The 20,959-nt window shown below is 48.9% G+C and overlaps 1 protein-coding gene across 10 annotated transcripts in view; it reads left to right on the top strand.

Moving 5' to 3' along the window:
- The window catches only part of MEGF11 (multiple EGF like domains 11), a 393,555-nt gene that overhangs the window by 143,568 nt on the left and 229,028 nt on the right, over nt 1-20,959 (top strand). The gene's annotated exons all lie outside the window — the stretch shown is intronic.

Below are 20,959 nucleotides of genomic sequence, written 5' to 3'. Positions count from 1 at the left end.
GTGCTGAGGGCTGGCACAGAGCGGGGTGCTCAAGGAGGAAAGAAGAGGTGAGTGGATCAATGGATGGAGGGGGAGAGAGATGCGAGGATGGATGGATGGCCGGATGGAAGAGAGGAAGCAGGGAAGGTGAAATCCTTGGATGGCAAGAAGAAGATTGAAAGATGCTGGTTCCAGTAATTGGGGGGATTTCCAAAAAGGCCTGGGAAACACTGAAGTTCATGAAAGATACCTGTCAATTCTTCCCTTCTTTGTCTACAGAAAACTGAAGCCTCGGTATCCCCAGGGAGATGAGTACTGGGTTTCTGGCAGCTGCAGGCCCGTGGGTAGAGGGCACTGTCATGCAGTAGGGAACACCCAGGAGCCTGCAGATCTGGGTTCTGGGTTTGGTCTCAGCCTCACACCATGTGGCTTTGGGCAAGTCACTCAACCTCTCTGGAAGAATGATTGTAGGGCCCTGTGGTCAGGCTCTCGGGGACTCTTTCCTACTCACCTCTGAAGGAGAGTGGTCAGAAAAGCTAGGAGCTCCCTGTTTAATGGCTGAGAGAAGAATCTAGCCCCAGAGCTTCTGCCTCTTAATTTGGAGAGTGAGTTTCCTTGTTAGTATTCTCCTTGCGTTTTGAGAGGGTAAACCAGGTTAGTACCAGACAGAGAATTTGGGCAGAGTGGGCGTATTGATGTCGGGAATGAAATGACAATTTTCCCCTACTGATGTTACATCTCCCCTAATGCTGAAGAAACTCGATCCTAATTGCATTACAGGAATGAATGAAAAATACTCTCACAAATAGGTTCAATAATGATGGTTTCCCAGCAAAAGTACAAAGATACTCACCCAAAGCAAACCCCAAAATGTTGCTTTCCAGGAGCAGGCCAGAGGACTGGGCTGGAACAAGGCCTAGGTCGACACTGCACTTGCAAGACGGCCATTGAGGGGACCCAGGTGTGGAGTTGAGATCAGGACCAAGGCTTTACTGCTGCTGCTCTGTCTGCTCAAAGCAGAGCAAGAGTCAGGTGTGGAGTGGGACACCGGACTCATTAAGCCTGAGCAGGATGGATGTGAGTGGCCCGCTGGTGCTCAGGGCACAGTGACATTATAAAGGAATTTTGGTTATCATCAAGGGCTCCAGGAATGGATGAGCACATCGCCTTTCTAATTTCCATTAGTGGATGTCAGTAAAGCTCTTGGAAGATGAAGATGGGGCAGAAGCAGAGTGTCCTGATTGCACAGGCTCAGCCTTGCTGACCAGGAAGGGCAGCTTATAGCCTCCCACCTTCTCCTTATGTAACAGCCAGTGGTTACCTGCTGAGTCAGTGCTACAGGCCTGACACGTCCAGGAAGCCAAGCTAGAAAAGCCACTTTCAGGTCTGGAGGCTTTTCCTAGGAGGGCACCACAAAGTTTCAGCAGTGAGGTGGGGTATTGTGCATGCTGGGTGATGGCTCCGAGGGGCAAAAGTCACACAGCCTGGGTGTGCATCTCAGCTCTGCCACTCCCAGCATCTTCTTCTTTATCCTCCTTATCACTGTCTTCAGGCTACACACCCCATGTCAGGCACCATTCCGATCACTTTGCATACATTGAGGCATCAACTCCTCACAACAGCCCTCTGGGGTAGCTACCCTTAGTTCTCCCATTTTACAGATGGAGGAACTGAGTCACAGAGCCGTTAAGTAACATGACCAAGATCACACAGCTAGAAAGTGATAGGATTTGAATCTAGGCTGTCTGGCTCGAGGCTTCTCTGAGCCATTCCAGACGTGCTGCTTCTCTTCAGGAATTAAGATGGCCCCTCTCAGAACCTCAGTTTCCACTCACACAAAATGGGAATAGTAATACGTTCACCACCAGGCACAGCACAGGGTGGGGCTTAATATGTGTCACCTCCCCACTTCCTGGTTTTGGGTCTTAACATTTTTGTGAGTCTTGACCTTTAATTTCTCAGAAGTCCACTGATCCTCTCACTGGGCAAAAGCATATCATAGATAAAGCTATGTGCACAAACTCTTTGCCCACAGTTTCAGTGAGTTCAGGGATTCCCTTGAGACCTTTATGGGTCCTCTGGACCATAGTGAAGAGTTTCTTCCATATGCTTGTGTTTATCCACTCCACTTATGTTTGTTGCTTCCTATTATGAAAACGCTGGGGAATGCAGACAGCAAGGAGTGATGGTTGTTGCCTTGGGGAGCCTGCAGCCTGGTGGGAGGAGGCGGTCTGGTTCAGGAATATGTGCAACAGATGCTTTGACAGGCATCTCTGGAAAGCAGGGTGTATAAAGGAGTTAAGAGGAGAGGCTGTCTTTTTAGCCACACCCACCTGTTGAGCATTAATGAGAAATCAGCTGTAGACGAGGAAGGCATCACAGAGTGTTTCAACACAGTATTTATTAAATGCCTACGTTATCCTGCCTTGCAAACATGTTAATTAATGGGGCCTGATCAAGGGAAATGGGTTTGGACTAGTGTGAAAGAGAGAGAGCTGGGGGAATTTCCTTGGTGATCCAGTAGTTAAGACGCTGTGCTCCCAATGCAGGGGGCATGGGTTCAATCCCTGGTCAGGGAACTGGATTCCACAGGCCACAATTAAGAGTTCGCATGCCTTAACTAAAGATTCCGCATGCCGCAATGAAAATCAAAGATCCCGTGTGCTGCAACTAAGACCCAGTACAGTCAAATATATAAATATAAATAAAAGTAAATATTATATAAAAAAAAAAGTGTGGAGGGTCATGGGAGTGAGGGAAGAGGTTCATGAAGCAAGTGGACCCTGAGGTGAGGTTATAAGAGTAAGTTTCTAGGGAAGAGTACAAAAATGATTGCAAACAAATATTATCTAGACAGGAAATGGGAGAATCTCACAGCCAGAAGGAAACTCTAAGATCATGGAAGTCAATCTTATCACAATACAGATGGGACAGTAAGGTCCAGAGTGAGGAAGGGACTTCTCCCAGGTTCCCAAATCACAACCGGGGCAGGGCTAGGACTTGAACCTGGGTTCACAGACTCGATCTAGATCCTTTGATGCTGCCAACTGTACCTACTTCAAGTTTATCCCTATATCTTCCTGGGGGCCAGTTTGGTGCTGGGGCACTTGTAATTTATGTGCTGATTGACAATGGTGGGATGGAGTGCAGAGAGGAATGTCCATGGAGGTGACTTTAGGATGAATGGGAAACAAGGAATGAGGAGCAGGTTACAGGGCCAAGAGTTACAAAGCACCACATTCTGGGTGACTTAAACAGCAAGAGTGTATTGTCTGTCCATTCTGGAGTTTGTGTGTGTGTGTGAGCTGTGTGTGTGCCCAGTCGTGTCTGACTCTCTGCGACCACACAGACCGTAGCCCTCCAGGCTCCTCTGTCCATGGGATTTCCCAGGCAAGAATACTGGAGTGGGTTTCCATGCCCTCCTCTAGGGGATCTTCCCAACCCAGTGATCGAATCTGTGTCTCTTGCATCTCCTGCATTGGCAGGCGGATTCTTTACCACTTTGCTACCTGGGAAGCCTGTTCTGGAGGTTAGAAGTCCAAAATCAGGCCATCAGGGTGTCCCTTCTGAGGGACCATCTGTGAGCAAAGGTCTGTTCCAGGCCTGTCTCCTAGCTTCTGGGTGTTCCTTGGCTTGTGGCTCCACAACTCTATTCTTCGCATGACTTTCTTCTCCTTGTGCATGTCTCTAAATTTCCCCACTTAAAGGACATTAGTCATATTGGATTAGAGCACAGCCTGATGACCTCATTTTAACCTGATTACTTCTGTGAGATCCTGTCTCCAAATAAGGTCCCATTCTGTGTTGCCAGGAGTTAGGACTTCAACAGATGGATTTTAGCAGGACACGATTCAACCCATGACAGGCAGGTGTTAGCCACTACCGGGACTCTGCTCCTGCTTATTGTGATGGGAGAAAAGGGAAAGGGAACCAGCCAGTCCCCTACGGGCTTTGTCACCTTTCCACAAAGAGTGGAGGCCCCAAGGTCTGGGAACTTGTGAAAGGAAGAAATAGTAGTGAGAGGGTGCAGGGTGGGCCAGGATGCAGGGTGCTAGAAGAGAAGCGTGTAAAGCTGGGAGCACTCAGGAGCTAGAGCCTTGTAGCCCCTGAAACTCTGCTCCTCCCTCTCCACCCCTTGGAGGCCAGAAAACCTCCAAGCTCACCAAAGCCTGGGGGGAACCCATCGATGCCAGAGTCTTTGGGACCCTGTACAAGAACATCGCCTGTGCTCTGGGAAGGGGCAGGGGGATATTGACTTCCCTCCAAAACCATCTTCCTGGAGCCTGTTTCTTGGCAGGTGCTAGGACAACACTTACTTGGGAGTGACGGCCTTAGCTGATTCTGCCACCAACTTGCTGTGCAATCTTGGGCAAGTCCCTTTGCCTCTCTGCACCTACTGTGGCATAGGATGGATCGTGCCTGTGTGTGGATGGAGGAAAGATGAAACAATAAACGAGTGTCCTAGAAAGCACAATGCTTGGTACAAATGCAGGTTGGCCTATTTTTCTCCTTTTTGTACCATTTCCTCTGGCCCAGAACTGCCATCGTCATCCCAGAGCCCTTGGCAGTCCTTCTAGAACTACCTGCACCAGAGCTACCCACCCCCTCCCATTATCTACAGAGACAGCTGAATCCTGGCCATTCTTGGTTGTCCAGGTATCAAATATTTCCTGAAGATCATTGAGTACGAGCACATTTCCTTCTTTCTCCTTTCTTGCAAGATAGGGCAGTGGGCATTTTAGGAAGCTCTGTTCTTTGAAAATATTGGCCCATATCAGACTTGATGAGCTGGGTTATGCTGCAGTAACAAACAGCACCCAAATCCCAGTGGCTTGAAACAACGAAGTTCTATGTCTTATTCACATTACATGTCCATTGAGGGCCAGCTGGGGCCTGCTCCTTGAAAACATCACCTCAGGACCCAGGCAGATGGAGCAGTCACTCTCTGTGATGTTGCTGGTTGATTTGACAGAGAGTAGAGGGCTTTGGCTGGAGAAGGCAATGGCAACCCACTCCAGTACTCTTGCCTGGAAAATCCCATGGATGGAAGAGCCTGGTGGGCTGCAGTCCATGGGGTCGTGAAGAGTCAGACATGACTGAGCGACTTCACTTTCACTTTTCACTTTCATGCATTGGAGAAGGAAATGGCAACCCACTCCAGTGTTCTTGCCTGGAGAATCCCAGGGACAGGGGAAGGCTGGTGTCGCACAGAGTCGGATACGACTGAAATGACTTAGCAGCAGCAGCAGCAGAGGGCTTTGGCATGGGCTTCCCCAGTGGCTCAGCAATAACGAATCTGCCTGCCAATGCAGGTTCAAGCCCTGGATTGGGAAGATCCCCTGGAGAAGAAAATGGCGATCCATTCCAGTGTTCTTGCCTGGAGAATCCCATGGACAGAGGAGCCTGGCGGGCTACAGTCCATAGGGTTGCAAAGAATTGGACAGGACTTAGTGACTAAACAACAGCAAAGAGGGCTCAGGCAGACCTTGGAGTCAGAGGGCCAGAGGTATTTAGTGAGTAGACTCAATGCTTATCACAGGTGCCACATAGATGCCATGGTAGTCACAATGCTTTACCGATCGCTTGATATCCTAATCTCAGAATCACCTGGAAGGTTTATTACCATGCATACCCCTGGGTCCCAGCCTCAGAGGCTCAGATTCAGAAAACTTGGAGTGAGGCTGGGGAATTTGCATTTCTAACAAGCTCCCAGGTGATGCTCATGCTGCTATAACGTGACCCACTCTTTGAAAACCACGGGTGTTAGTTATGCTAAGGCATGGTTGCTGTGCTGACCTCATCTTTTGGTAAATTGCAAACAGCCTAGCTGGTTCTCAACAGGTGGGTCCCCTTGATATTTAGGGCTTCTCCTGATGGGAGAAGAGCATGTCTCAGAGTAGCCAGTGAGGAGGGAGTTTCTCTACACAACCCCCATGTCTCTTATCTCCCCTTGGTCAGAGTCTCCCCCAGAGGGAAGTAACCGCCCCCCCAAACTTCCAGACTGTGTAGTGAAGCCCTTTCAGTGGCCACTGGGAAAGCCAAAGCCTCTTCCTCGCTGTGTGGATTTCATCCAGATCCAGAAGTGGAGGGATCAGCCAGAAGTTCAGGGTATGTAGCTGATGGGCTGAGCTCATTGAGGGGTGTTCAGCATACTTGGGTAACCTGGTTGAACTGTCCCCAAAAGACGGACCACCCAGGCCCAATGGGGTCAGTCTGTGTGTGGGTGACTGAGGGGGAGAGACCCACAGCAGAAGATCCAGGAGGTTGGCTGCCAGGAGGGAACCCGAGGGGTGCATAAGACTTACTCCAGTAAACTCACGGCATTTTTTAAAGCGTTTTTTTAAAGTTTTGAATATTTACTTGTTTGTTTTTGGCTGCATTGGGTCTTATTTGCAGCACGAGGGATCCTTTGTTGCAGCACACGGGCTCAGTAGCTGCGTGGGGAGGGCTTGGTTGCCCGTGGCACCAGCAAATCTTAGTTTCCCTGACCAAGGATTGAACCCGAGTCCCGTTGCTTTGGAAGGTGGATTCTTAACCACTGCACCACCAGGGAATTCCCTCCTCATACCATTTTGGGATTTAGTTACCTCATATTTACTACTGCAGTTGTTTTGCACAGTCAGATGTCATTTACGTTGAAATTTAACTCCGGTTGACTTCTTTGCTGCCATCTCTTCTTGCCTCTCACTTCTTCCTTCTTGGTTCAGCTTCATTGTTCTTGAAGGGTCTTTTTTAGTGTTTGTTTTTTTTTTTTCCAGAAGGGTCTATGAAGTGATTGACTCTAATGTTTTAACTTGTCTGAAGATACCATTATTTTTGCCGTCACTCTTGTTGGGTGGTTTACTGCGGATGAAGTTCCCGGTTCTCAGTCATTTCCTTCAGTAGTATGAGGATGTTTTTCTGTTGTGCTCTGGACTTGGTCATTGCAGTGCTCTGTGGTTTCCCTAGATTGTGTCTGGGTGTGGAGTTACTTTTATTAATACTGTTGGCTCCTCAGAGGTATGCATCTTCCTCAAGATAAAGAGGCATGTCCTTTATCAGTTCTGGAAAGTTCCCAGGCATATCTCTTCAAATATCTCCTTTCCTTCATCTTTCCGGTTCTCTCCTTTTGCAGCTCCAAAGTGTTGGACTCTATCACTGCAGCCTTTGTCTCTCCTAAGCTCTAATTTTTCATCTCTTTATCTCTCCAGGCTGTATCTTGGACATTTTCCTCCGATCCATTTGTCAAATCCTTTCATTCTGCTAATTAACCTGTTTTTTGAGGTCTTAATTCCAATGACAACATGTTTCATTTCTAGTTCCTCTTTTTTTTTTTAAGATCTGCCTGTTTCCTTCCTGTAGTGTCCTATTCTTTCATTATAAATTCTAATCCTTCTTTTATTGCTTTAATTATTTTAAACATACTCCTGTAGTCTCTTCAAATAGTTCTATCTTGAGCTATTAGTCCTATTAGATCAAGTTCTTAGAATGTCAGTCCCCCTGCTTGTGGAGATAGCTGATTCTCCCTGATCATGGGTTGTTTCCTCATATAGGTTGTAATTATTTCTTTTTTTTTTTTTTCTGTGAACCTTTTTGCCTTTTTTCCCTTCCTCATGTCCTGGGTTGTACAAGAGCCCCATACACTAGTTTTGCATTCACTTATTAGGCACACTAATGGTTTTCATTGACTCAAGACCAGTCTTTGCACTGATAATTTGGTTTGAGATTCCAGTGTGTGGTGAAGGCTTAGAGTCTTTTCCCCATTTAAAAAAAAATTGTGAAATTCACATAACATAATAAACTATTTTGAAGTATTCAATTTAATGGTATTTAGTGCTTTCACCATGTTGTATAACCATCACTTCTATCTAGTTTCATCACTCCTGAAGAGACCCTGTACCCATTAAGCAGTCACTCCCCAGTCCCCGCTCCTGTTTTTTGTTTCTTGTGGGAGACATTTCTCCTCATCCCGAATCCCTGTTTCTTTCCTAGGCTGGTTGGGCAGCATTTTCAGGTATCCCATCCTTGGAGCTGGCAGCTCCCAAGGCCCAGTCTGCCTGTGTGGGCGTTACCCACCACGCTCCCAGCCTGGGCTGAGGACTAGTGGTACAGCTAGCCAGGGCTGACGTTCCCCGGGCTACCTTAGCTTCCGCACCTGACCTTCTGCAACTCATAAACTCCCCCTACCCTTTCCTCACACTTAGGGATTTACCTTTCTCTTATTAGAGTTCAGGTATACATTTAAAAAATACTTTCATGATGTTTGGGAGGCATTTTCGTAGCAGGGGTGCCTACCTTAGCACTTTTGCCTTGTCTCTGGAACTGCCCCTGGTTTATAGTGAGTGGCAGAATCAGGGGCTTTATAATCGGACCCTGTGACATCTAATTCAGTGCTCTCTTGGACCGATTGCTAACTTCCAACAATGTAATAAAACAATAGTATAATCTCTGGTGGTTTATCCCACATTTCCCATACAGAGTGTCACTTGGTGTTCACAGGCTGGAGAGGTGAGTCTTACTGTTACTGCCCTTGTTACAGTGGGGCTTCTCTGGTGGCTAGTGGTAAAGAACCCACCTGCCAAGGCAGGAGACACAGGTTTGATCCCTAGATTGGAAAGATCTCCTGGAGGAGGAAATGGCAACCCACTCCAGTATTATTGCCTGAGAAATCCATGGACAGAGGAGCCTGGTGGGCTACAGTCCATGGAGTTGCAAGGGTCGGACATGACTTACACACTGAACAAATGCCTGCCTGCCCTGTGCAGCAGAGGAAACCACGGCTGAGTGAGGCCATGCGACGCATCCACATGGACAAGCGCAGCCCTGGATTTGAGATCAACTTCCAGTCCTGTACTTTCCCTTCCTGCAGTGGGTTTTCTCTTGGCAGGAGGGACCTATGGCCAGGAGAGGAAAGTGAGTTGAGATAAGAGGGCAGGTGGAGAGGTGTATAGGGAGAGGAAGGGACTGAGGGTAAACTGGTCTGATCTTAAAATTTTGCTAAATGGTCTGATAGGTGCCAGGATCAGGGTAGTGAGTGGGGGATGGCTGCGTGTGTGTGTGTGCATGCATGTGTGCACAGAGCTGTGGGTTCTGTCTGAAACGCACAATGCCAGGCGAAATAATTCTCTGCTGATCTCTGAGAGGCTCCCTGGGGAATCCTGCCTGCCGCCATCACCAGAAACAGTGCTGATGCTGCTCCCTGGGGTCACCAGCACCTGGTGCTGAGCTTTGCTGCCTAGAACAGTATTCATCTTTCCATTTGTCCATCTATCTGTCAACACTTACTCGATACCTGTGTCTTGAGGGCACTCAGAGTCCTGGGAATAGAGAGATAAATAAGAAGCATGGGGTCTAGTGGGGAAAAATGATTGTGTGTGTGTGTGTGTGCACATTTAACTTTTCAAAAATTCCAGCACAGTATAATCACACTGTAAAGAAGCAGGCAAAGACACACAGGGTGTCATCAGGCTGGTGGAGGGGAAAGAATGGCTTCACACTGCCCCAGCAGGTCCTCGATGAGTGGCCAAAGCCAGTGCGGCCATGAGCATCTCCTGCCTCTGTGGGCTTAGAGCACTGATTTAGGATGCCTGGAGCGGCTGATTCGCACTGACCCAACTTATACAATACTGATGCCTAACCATGGGGCCAAACAACTCAGGTGGAGGGAGAAACAAGTACCAAAGACTTGCTATCATTCACCTGTGATTGCTTTTCAGGCCCTCAGTAAATAACTGTTGAATGAGTAAATTCATGGTCCAGGCACCCCAAGGCCCAGCAGATTCTCTGGACACCCATCTTGTTAGCGCCTGCTTTGGGTTCCTCATTTTCTGACGCCTTGTTTTCTGACCTGGTAGTTTGGGATGTCTGGAAGCCACGTGGTAGTTGGTTCCATATGCTCATTACCCACAGCTTCTGGGTCCCCTCGGTCACTCTGTTGCACTGGGTGTGACGCTGCTGCCCCGTCCATCTCCCACTCAAAAGTGAGTTCCCCCAGCAGAAGAATCATGTCTTCTACTCCATGGGCTACATGCAGGACCTGGCACTTAGTACTGAATAATTATTGAATGAGTGACCAACAGAGAGAATGGATGAAACAGAACTCATTATATTTCTACCCCCAATACTGAGACACCTCTTAGGAAGAAGCAAACAATTCTCTCTGGGGAATCCAAGGCCAGAGGGGGCTCAAAGAAAATTCTTTGAAGGAGGTCAGTTTCAAGCTGAGCCTGAAAGATCAGGAACTTGGGAGGAGGACAAGAGATGGGCAATGGCTAAGAGCATGAGTTTTGAAGCCTTTCGTGCCGTGCTGAGACTATTTCACCGCTCTGTCTTGGTTTTCTCATCTGTAAAATGAGAGAGAGCTGTGTTAAGTGCCTACCCTTTGGGCTGTCGTGGGGATTAAATGAGTTACCACAAAGAGAGCATTTAGGCCAGAGCCTGGCACACAGTAAGAGCTCAGTAAATGTTAGCTACTGCTATTTGTATTATTTTTGTGAGCGAGAGCATTCTCTGGAGAGGGGACAGCCAGAGCAGAGATGAAAGAACAAGCAGGATCAGCACACTCCCAGCAGGAGCACAGGCCAAAAAGTGGTGGGAGAAGGGGCCAGGGTGAGGCAGGTCTGGACCCCCAGCTCTGCATTGAGCGGACTGGACAATTCCAGGAGATCACTGAAGCAGCCGGTGACATGCTCACTGTGGTGTCCAGGGGCAGCAGTGTGGAGAACCCTGGGAAGGGAATAAAGCCAAGTGAGGAGGTGTGTGAGGGGCGGGTGAGCCGTGGCGGTGCCCCCGATCTTGGTCCGCAGACACAGGAGATCTGGGGTCGGGCAGGCTGTGTTCCGCTGCCTTAGGCCTAAGCTTCCCTGCCAGGGCCCCCCCGTCCCTTCCCCGCCCCCACCTGTACCAAGTGCCAGGAGGGTCTTTAGTGCTGATGCAGCCGTGGAAGAATGTAGGTGCTGCTTCTTAATTACCAGCTGCAGCTGTAATTAAACCTCTGCTGTCCGGACCGGGCAGCCTCCGAGGCGAAGCCTTTATTAGTGTCAGAGTAGTTGGGCATTTATTTAAGTCCCCTTCCTGGTGTCCTGGGCCGTGTGAAGCCTGTGAAATGGCAAACCTGTCCCCAGCCTAAGTCCCCACTTCTCTCTGGAAACTGCTTCAAGGTTCCCGCTTTCCATCTTCTGAATTCCCTCAACATCTGCAGGATCCCACCTCTGACTTCCTTCCGGTCCTTGCTGGGAGTTGGCTGCTTCTCTGAGGTTCACACCATGCACTAAACCCCGGGGCCTGGCCTCAGCTAACTCTGACCCATCGCTGCCATGTGGCCTCCTTGCTCTTTGTCCTCGTGGCCTTGCTCGGCACACAGGAAGCCCCGTGTGCCGCTCCCTCTCCCCCGGATACCACACGGCTCACTCCCCATCTCACTCAGTGTTTTCTCGCATGCCGTGTTATCAGAGTCTTTCTGACCCCACATCTGAAATAGCAGTTCTTTCCCTGACATCTTTCTGTAGGCCCTTATCCTGTTTTTTTTTGTTGTTGTTGGTGGTGGGTTTTTTTTTGTTTTGTTTTGTTTTTAATATAGCTGACTTACAATGTTGTGTTAGTTTCAGGTATACAGCTAAGTGATAGTTATCCATACATACGTATTTATATCTTTTCAGATTGTTTTTCCTTATAGTTCATTACAAAATACTGAGTATAATAATTCCCTGGAATATATAGTAGGTCCTTATTGGTTGTCTATTTTATCTATGGGCTTCCCTGATAGCTCAGTTGGTAAAGAATCTGCCTGCAATGCAGGAGACCCTGGTTCGATTTCTGGGTCAGGAAGACCCTCTGGAGAAGGGATGGGCTACCCACTCCAGTGTTCTTGGGCTTCCCTTGTGGCTCAGCTGGTAAAGAATCTGCCTGCAATGCGGAAGACCTGGGCTCAATCCCTGGGTTGGGAAGATCCCCTGGAGAAGGGATGGGCTACGCACTCCAGTATGCTGGCCTGGAGAAGTCCATGGACTCTATAGTCTGTGGGGTCTCAGAGTCAGTACACGTATTTTATATCTCGCAGTGTATGTCTCTTAATCCCAAACTCCTAGTTTGTGTCTCCTTGCCCCTTTTGCTTTTGGTAGCCAGAAGTTTGTTTTCTATGTCTGTGGGTCTGTTTCTGTTTTGTGTATAAATTCATTTGTATCATTCTTTTCAGATTCCTCAAATAAACAATATCATGATATTTGCCTTTCTCTGTCTGGGTACACTTAGTCTTACAATTTCTAGGTCCATCCATGTGGCTGCAAATGGTGTTCTTTCATTTTTTTTTAACAGCTGAATAATATTTAATTTACACAGATACCACATCTTTTCCATCTCTCTGTAGATGGACATTTAGGTTGCTTCCGCATCTTGGCTATTGAAAATAGTGCTGCTATGAGCACTGGGGTGCATGTATCTTTTCTAATTCGTTTTATCCTTTAATTAGCATTGTCACTACCTGACATAGAGACATAGGATCTATCAATATATTCTTTATTTTCTGTCTCTTTAAAGAGAATATGCAGTGATGTGGATGGACTGGCCCCCAGCTCTCCCGCTCCCCCCACAATGCTGCTGCTTTCTCCAAATGCTGTACCCTAGACTCCTCGTCATTCTGTATTTCACTTCCCCAGGGTCCTGTCGGGTCTGCTGATCCTCTATGCACCACCCTGGCACCTGAATTCTCCACGCACTCACTCTCAGGGACTGTGTACAGGCTGCCCCTGTTTCCTGGAACTGCTGGTCCTGTGTCCCCAGTCCCTTCCTGGAGGCTTTTGGAGACTGAGTGCAGAGCTGCTGATCCCTGGGAAGCCCCATGGATACCTCCCTCTTCCTTTTCCCTCTAGGTCCTGATCTTAGCCCCTTTCCCCCACAACTGCCCTTACAATTGGCAACTTATTTATCTTCTGCCTGAATGGTGAGCTTGTTGAGAGCGGAGGCTCAGGACCCCTCTGTATCCCTAGCACCCAGCCCAGGGCCTAGCAGGGAACATGTTTTGTGCAGCCTTAGATTATTAGAAGGAGGACACGTAGGCTGGCTTTTCCTGGGGGCCCTCCAAGGACTCCCAAAGGAGTGGTCTCTGGGCAGGGCCTGAGACCCCAGAGTGAAGGGTGGCCTGCCCCAGTGAGGGTCCTCATTTCCACTCACTCCGTCCCCTTAGGACTCCAGAGCCTAGTGTTGTGTGTGTGTGAAGAGTCTGGGGACCCTGCTCTGGGGCTCTGTGGGGATTGAGTCTGTGGTTCCAGAGCCTGAGAGACCAACAACTCTGGGTTGGACTGACCTTCTGGTCATGGGGAGGCAGCAAGTTTCTTCCTGCAGTGCTTTCTGGTTTGGGTTTATAGAGTTCCTCCTCCCCTCCTGGCTCCTTGCCTTCAGAGCAGAGAGGTTTCAGAAAATGGCCATTCTGGGGTTTGTGGTGATGGACCTGCAGTCCCGCGTCTCCTTGAATGCTGACTCTGATTAAAGACAGCTGAGTGGCTTCATTGACAGTGGAAATCGTGACTTGGTGCCTCCCCGCCATGGCCACATCGGTACACTTGACTTTGAAGGGCTTTGATCAGCTCCCTGTCAAGTGGGTGGGGTGGGAGCGGGCTGAGGGAGATGGCCAGCCTCTGCTACCACGCGGGCCAGGCATCAGCCAACTCTCAAGCCAGGCCTGAGGGTCAGGTCCCCTCGCCTTGTTGTAGGCCCCTTGTCCCTACCTTGTCTAACCCTGGGGGTGAGCATGAAAATACTTAACGACAGATATGGCACTTCCACTAATAGGTTAGAATGGAGTAGTCTTGGAGGTCTGTTGTGGGGCCGTGGTTAATCCTGTAGGTGCTGGATCATGGGTAGATGGGTGAGGGTAGGCTGGGAGCAGGGCAGTGGTGGCAACCACCTACCAACCAGAGCAGAAGCATTTCACTGCTGTAATATTTGATCCCCTTCTCCCCCGAACCAGAGCATCTGGGTCTCACTTGACCTGGAGACATGATCCATTTGGACCCTTGAGGAAGGGGCATCTCAGCTGGAGCCTCTGGCTGGGGGGGACGCTGCTCCCAGCCCACGCGAGGAGTGTCTGTGCGGCATGTAGTGCCTGACACTGTGAGGGTCATGAGCACAGACCCTGGACTGGACTGCTGCCTCCTGCCTGTGTGACCGTGGGCCAATCACTTAGCTTCTCCAGGCCTCTGATGACTCCATGGTGTAGCAAGACTGCCTTCCTCATGGGGTTGTTGGGAGGATTAAATAAGTGAATCTGTGCTGACCAAGCCCGTGGCAGGTGCTGTGGAAGAGCTCGCCTTTATCCCATGTGCACATGCATATTCATGAGTATTAGGTTTCGCTGTGTGGGAAGAGCTCCCCTCTTGTGTGTTGTGTGCACATGCCTGTTCTTTGTGTACACACTTGCTGTCTGTGTGTGTGTGTGTCACCCGTGGATGGGGCCCCCATCCCCCGTGTCAAGTGCAGATCCGCCTGCTTGTGTGTGTTGAGAGTCTGCGCGCACATCTCCTCTGCTCTCCTGAGAGTCACCTTTCCCATCATCCTTTCCCACTTCGCCTTCTCCTTCTCCTTTGCAAGCAGCAGTGGTGGTGAATTGTCACCTGGGGAGCCAGATCCGCATGTTTGCTCCTGGTGGGGTGGGAAGAGCGAGCTGACTGACACTACCAGTCTCATTCCTCTGGATGGAGACAGACCTGGAACCAAGGGCAAAAGCCAGGGAGGCGTCCTCCCGTCCCTGGTCAGACAAAAAAATGGCCCTCTAGCTACCCTGGGCTGAGCCTGCCCAAAGAGAAGGAAAGAGGATGCTCCAAATCTGGAAGCTGGGGGGTGGTGTCTCAGGGGGCAACTGGAAGCTGGCCCCTCTCCCTCTGGTGTGGCCAGGCGGAGGGACCAAGGCCTTGGCCTGTGTTTATCCGCAAGTTTCCATCCACCAAACAAACTGCAGAGGCTTGATAGTAAATCAGCTGCAGGCCTGATTTAGAGGACTCTGTTTGCTCAGCTCAGCTCAGCTTTTGGCAAGGTAAATGCATGAACTGCAGAAAACCTCTTTGAAACAACCGCAGGGCTCCAATGCCCTTCAGTCCTCCATAAAGGATTCTCCAAATTATATGGACTAGATGAGTATCTCTATTACATAAAGCCATTGCAGAGCCTGCTCAGGGCTCGCAGAATGAAGTCACTGTACAGACCTTGTGTGACTCTGCCCCGCCAGCGCCTGGTAATTGAAGATCTCCCTTTAAAAGTGTGTCAGGTGGAAAGAGCGGGCTAATTTACTAAGTGGAGGGCCTTTGTTAGGGAGACTGATGCTTTGTTCTGCTTGTCCCTTTTAATCTTGTTTTTGTACAATAGTCTTACAGAGAGCACTGCCGCCGATTTGATTCTGGGGAGGTGGAAGGGGCAGGGCCGGGCCTGGCAGGAGGCCACGCAGGGTCTCCTGGGTGTCTCTCTTCCTCCTCATCTTGCAATCCCTTTTTCTCTTTGGGGCTCCTTCTTCCATCCCGAGGGGCAGGCTTGAGCCCAGGAGAAAACTCCGTGGCTGCCTTTGTGTTTTTCTAATCAGAGCACATCCTCCTCCTTTTTAATTGCCTCTCTGCATGGAAACCCCAGTGGCAAGATTGAAGTTTGGGACTCCATTCTCTGCCGGTTGCCGCATTTGAATCTCGCTGAGGTCTTCAGCCCTAAAGTCAAATGCCATCTGGTGTCTGATGGGATGGTTTGGGTTGAAGGGCCTCCAACAGTCCAGGGTACTAAGCATTTGTTGTCAGAGAGTTCTCTTCCACACTGGCTTCTGGCTTCGAGCAGAGGGGGTCACTGATCCCCGGTTCAGAGGAGTGGGACTTTGTCTCAAATGGGGGGCCACCTCCTTGGGGTTTGAGGCCACCACGGTGCTGGTGATGTGAGCCCTGACCCAGCTTTCAGACGTGTTCTAGTCACCCACCAGCTGTGATCTTGCTGTGCAATCGCGTGCAGGCACCCACCTCTCTGGGCTTCACCTCATCCATCCGTCATGTCAGAGATCTATCTGCTCTGAACATCGGTGAAATGGGAGCACCAGTTATGGTAACTGTGAGGCAGAGGCTTTTCTTGTTTTGAAGTCAATGGGCAAAGTTAAGGCTGAGGGAGTATGGAAAACAGAAGCATTCACCTGCAGTTCTTAGTGAAATGAATTGTTATTGTTTGTTGTTTAGTCGCTAAATTGTGACCCCGTGGACTGCAGCACACCAGGCTCCTCTGTTCTCCACTATCTCCTGGAATTAGTTAAGATTTGTGTTCATTGAGTTGGTGATTCTATCTAAACCATCTCATCCTCTGCTGCCCCCTTCTCTTGTTTTCAATCTTTCCCAGAATCAGGGTCTTTTCCAGTGAATCAAGGAAATGGCACCCCACTCCAGTACTCTTGCCTGGAAAATTCCATGGACGGAGGAGCCTGGTGGGCTGCAGTCCATGGGGTCGTGAAGAGTCGGACATGACTGAGCGACTTCACTTTCACTTTTCACTTTCATGCATTGGAGAAGGAAATGGCAACCCACTCCAGTACTCTTGCCTGGAGAATCCCAGGGACGGGGGAGGGATGGGGTCGCACAGAGTCGGACCCGACTGAAGCGACTTAGCAGCAGCAGCAGCCAATGAATCAACTCTTTGCATCAGGTGGCTAAAGTATGGCAGCTTCAGCACCAGTCCTTCCAATGAATATTCAGGGTTGATTTCCTTTAGGATTGACTGGTTTGATCTTCTTGCAGTTCAAGGGACTCTCAAGAGTCTTCTCCAGCACCACAATTTGAAAACACCAATTCTTTGGCACTCAGCCTTCTTTATGGTCCAACTCTCACATCCATACATGACTACTGGAAAAATCATAGCTTTGACTATATGGGCCTTTGTTGGCAAAGTGATGTCTCTGCCTTTTAATACACTGTCTAGGTTTGTCATAGCTTTCCTTCCAAGGAGCAAGTGTATTGTAGGAAGAACCAAATAGAGGCAGCGTGACTGGCAAAGAATCACGGACCAGTCACAGCCCTTGGAAATGCCATTTGCTTTGTTACCAGGTGGGGGCATCCATATTCCCGGGACACTCTTGACAAGTTCTGTGTGGGTGAGAGGTTCATGAGCTTCCCGGGGGCCAGGACCAAAGGGCCAGTGTAGTTTCTCCTAAAGACTTCATTATTTGGTGAGGTGGGGAGGCGGGCACCAAGCAAGCTGGAGAAACTTCCTTGGGGCTTTTTGGGACGCGTCCTAATACCTTCCTCTGGGGGACATTCACCCTCACGAGAGGGACTGATGGACGGAAGCACACTTTTGGCGTCCCTTGGTATGTATGACCTCATTTTCTCCTCGAGGTGACTTTCCAGGAACGATTCCTCTTTGTGTGTTATTTTTTGTTTTGTTTTGTTTTCTGGCCACACCACTCAACATGTGGGACTTTAGTTCCTGGCCCAGGGATCAAACCCACACCCCCTGCATTGGAAGGGTTCAATCCTTGGGTTGGGAAGAGCCCCTGGAGGAGGAAATGGCAACTTACTCCAGTATTCTTGCCTGGAGAATCCCGTGGACAGAGGATCCTGGTGGGTTATAGTCCATGGGGTCACAAAGAGTTGGACACGACTGAGCGACTAACACTGCGTTGGAAGTGTGGAGTCTTAGCCACTGGATCACCAGGGAAATCCCCAATTCCTCTGTTTTTCAGGTGTAAAACTGAAACTCAGAGGAGTTGAAGACTTTGCCCAAGGGTACAGCTAGGAAGAGGTGGAGCCAGGTTCCCAGTGCACTGATGTGGAGGAAGCCAGGCCTGGGAAGTCCCCAGGAATGTTACCTGTTAAAGGTTGCTCCCTGCCTGTTGCCAGAGGCTCCCTGTCTTAGTGTTCAGGCTCTGCTCAGGTCAGGGGCCTGCTTTGCAGCCCAGCTTTGCCCTTTGACTCATGAGTGACATCCTTCCCCCCAGAGGTTTGCTTTGTCTACAGTGTAGGGCTTCTGCCCTGTCCTGTAAGACAGTGTGATGCGGCTGTGCAATCACCAGCCCTGGCTGACCCCAGTGTGGCCCACTGGGCGGTAGAAATAACACTCTTCTCTTTCTCCCCATGTTACCATCACAGCTAACTCATCTAGGACAGACTGCGTGCTGCATCTCATTTCTTTTCATTATATACGTGTCCGGCTCCTTGCGACCCCATGGACTGTAGCCTAGTACGCTCCTCCGTCCATGGAATTTTCCAGGCAAGAGTACTGGAGTGGGGTGCCATTTCCTTCTCCAATTTATTATTTTTATTGGAGTGTAATTGTTTTACAATGCTGTGTTTCTGCTGTACAACAAAGTGAATCAGCTTTGTGTATGCATATAGCCCTTCCCTCTTAAGCCTCCGACACCCCATCCCACCTCTCTAGGTCATCACAGGGCAGCGAGCTGCACTCCCCAAGCCACACAGCAGCTTCCCTCAGCTACCTATTTTACACACGGTGGTGTACATATGGCAATGCCACTCTCCCAGCTCGTTCCCATATTGACTCACTTAATCCTCACGACAACCCTATGGAGTAGGTAGGGTTAACATTCTCATTTCGTAGATGAGAAAACGAAGGCACAGAATGCTTAGAGAACTTGTCCAAGGTCACACAGCAATGAAGTGATACAGCTGGAAGTCAATCCTGGCATCTGGTGTCAGTTTCATGCTCATAACCATTCTGTAACAACCAATGGCCTGCAGGCTTAGCTACAAGGCCGCATTTGGCCTTAGCTGACATCTTTGGAGCTTGAGGGTTGGTAGGATTTAATTGATATGCTGTTGGCTGCAGCCACCTGTGTGACCCTGGCAGGTCACCCACTCCCTAGCCAGACCACCTGTCCTGCTCAGTTGCTACTCTAGTTGTTACTGCCTGATGGGGTGAAGCCTGATCTGGGGAACCTATATTTACTTTCAGAGCCTCAGTTTCCTCATCTGTGTAATGGGAATAATAATAGTACCTTCCATTTACGCTTGTGAGAATTAGGTGAGTAAACTCATATAAAATGCTTGGAATGGCACCTGGCACACAGTAATAACTTCAACTCTTGTTTGCCACTATGGCAGGATAATGCTTAGAGAACTTCTTTGTCAGGCCAAGGGCAAAGGAATCACAATGTTCAGATATGGGAAGAAGTCAAGGGTTGGGAGGTACACAAGCCCCCTTCCCTGGCTTCTTAAAGAAAATGTCTGAAACTGTCAGAAAGAATAGCAGATACATACTGTTGAGTACCCCAGTACATGCCACAAAATGGGTAGAGATATCAAGTGTACAGGAGATGAGCTTTGTAAGTGATGAGGTCCCAGTCATGGCTCTGCTGGCTCCATGGACTACAGTATTTCCACCTAGAAAGCAAAGATAGAAAGTCTACATCTGCATAGTCATATACAATGGAATACTACTCAGTCATAAAAAATGAATGAAATCATGCATTTCCTGCAACTTGGACACAACTAGAGATTATCATACCAAGTGAAGTAAGTCAGAAAAAGACAAATACCATATGGTATGAGTTATATATATAGAATCTAAAGTATGACACAAATTAGCTTATCTGTGAAAGGTTCACAGATATAAAGAACAGATTGTGGTTGTTGAGGCAAATAGGGGAAGAGAGGAATGGAATTTGGGGTTAGCAGCTGTAAACTATTATACAGAGAATGGAAAAAAAAAAAACAATGTCCTACCAAATGGCACAGGATACTATATTCAATATCCTATGATAAACCATAATGGAGAAGAATATAAAAAAGAATGTGTATATAATATATGTATAACTGAATCATTTTGCTATATGGGAGGGATTAACACAACATTGTAACTCAACTATACCTCAATTTAAAAAAAGAAAAAATACTACATCTGCATCATCAGGAGTTCAGCCTACAGCTGTCCCAGAGAGGGGTCGGAGAATCTGGGCTGCCAGTGACAGGAAGCTTCTCTGCCCACTGATGCTTTTAATCCTCCATTGAGAAGGTCCATGAATTCCTAAATCACAAGCTTGTCTTAAAAGTCTTTGCTAATAACTTCACAATTCAAATGGTGGAAGGTGGACGGTTGTCTGTTTCTGTTTTGAAAGGAGCCTGTATCAAAGGCAGACAGTATGAGCCCTGAAGGTCATTTCCAGCCTGCAATTCAGAGAGTATGAGCAGAGAAGAGGTGAGCTGACTCCTGGGCAGCCTCCCTCTGAGTCTATGGTGGTAGACTTTCCCTTTGAGTAGGAGGCAAAGCCACCATGCCTTGGCCCCTGTATTTGCCTTGATTGAGCTTTGAAATGCCAGTCTGACATGTGTACAAACGACGCGTGGAGCAGTGTAGATGCCTCGGCTGGAGGTCTTAATTGCCTGCTAAGAACGAGAGAGGATCTTGATCTGGGAAGCTGCCTGGGGAAAATGGTCCATTTCCCAGAGCAGGACGCAGAGCAAGGGGAGCCATATGGCCCAGCGGTGGAACAGCTGTCTCTCGAGAAGGAACAATTTGGGAGCTTCCACCATCTGGGTGAATGATGAGGCTTGCAATTGTCATGCATACGTTAAGGCGACCCACCAACAGAGCAGTCAAGGGGACGGATGATGGAGAGAGATGTGCCCTGTGCCCTGGCCCGCAGCATAGCCATCCATCTCCAGAAACCCTGACTCGGCAGCCACCTCCTGGCCGGGCTGCCCTGGCCGGGGCTTATGTCTAAGGTCACGTGGGCTGATGCCCTGATAGTTCCCCTGAGTTCCCTACCATGTCAATCTTCCACTTCCTCCAGAAAATATACATATCATTCCTTTAACTGTGGCCGCCGCTTGCCTCTTTGGCAGGGCTGGGAAAATCTAGTTGGAGTGCTTAGTGGTTTGGGGCTGTTATATTTTCTCTGCTCTATGATCCGTGTTGGGTTAAAAGGGCTAGAGCTGCTTTTCTTGCCGACAGAAGATAACTCAACCTGGACAGGCTCCCTCTGGGAGAATTAAAGGTGATGAGGGACTTCTGGTTGGCTGGAACTGCTAATATCCTT

Source organism: Bos javanicus, chromosome 10 (assembly GCF_032452875.1).
Source record: "Bos javanicus breed banteng chromosome 10, ARS-OSU_banteng_1.0, whole genome shotgun sequence".
In the NCBI taxonomy this organism is placed as follows: Eukaryota; Metazoa; Chordata; class Mammalia; order Artiodactyla; family Bovidae; genus Bos; species Bos javanicus.
This window is presented reverse-complemented; position numbering and strand designations above follow the sequence as displayed.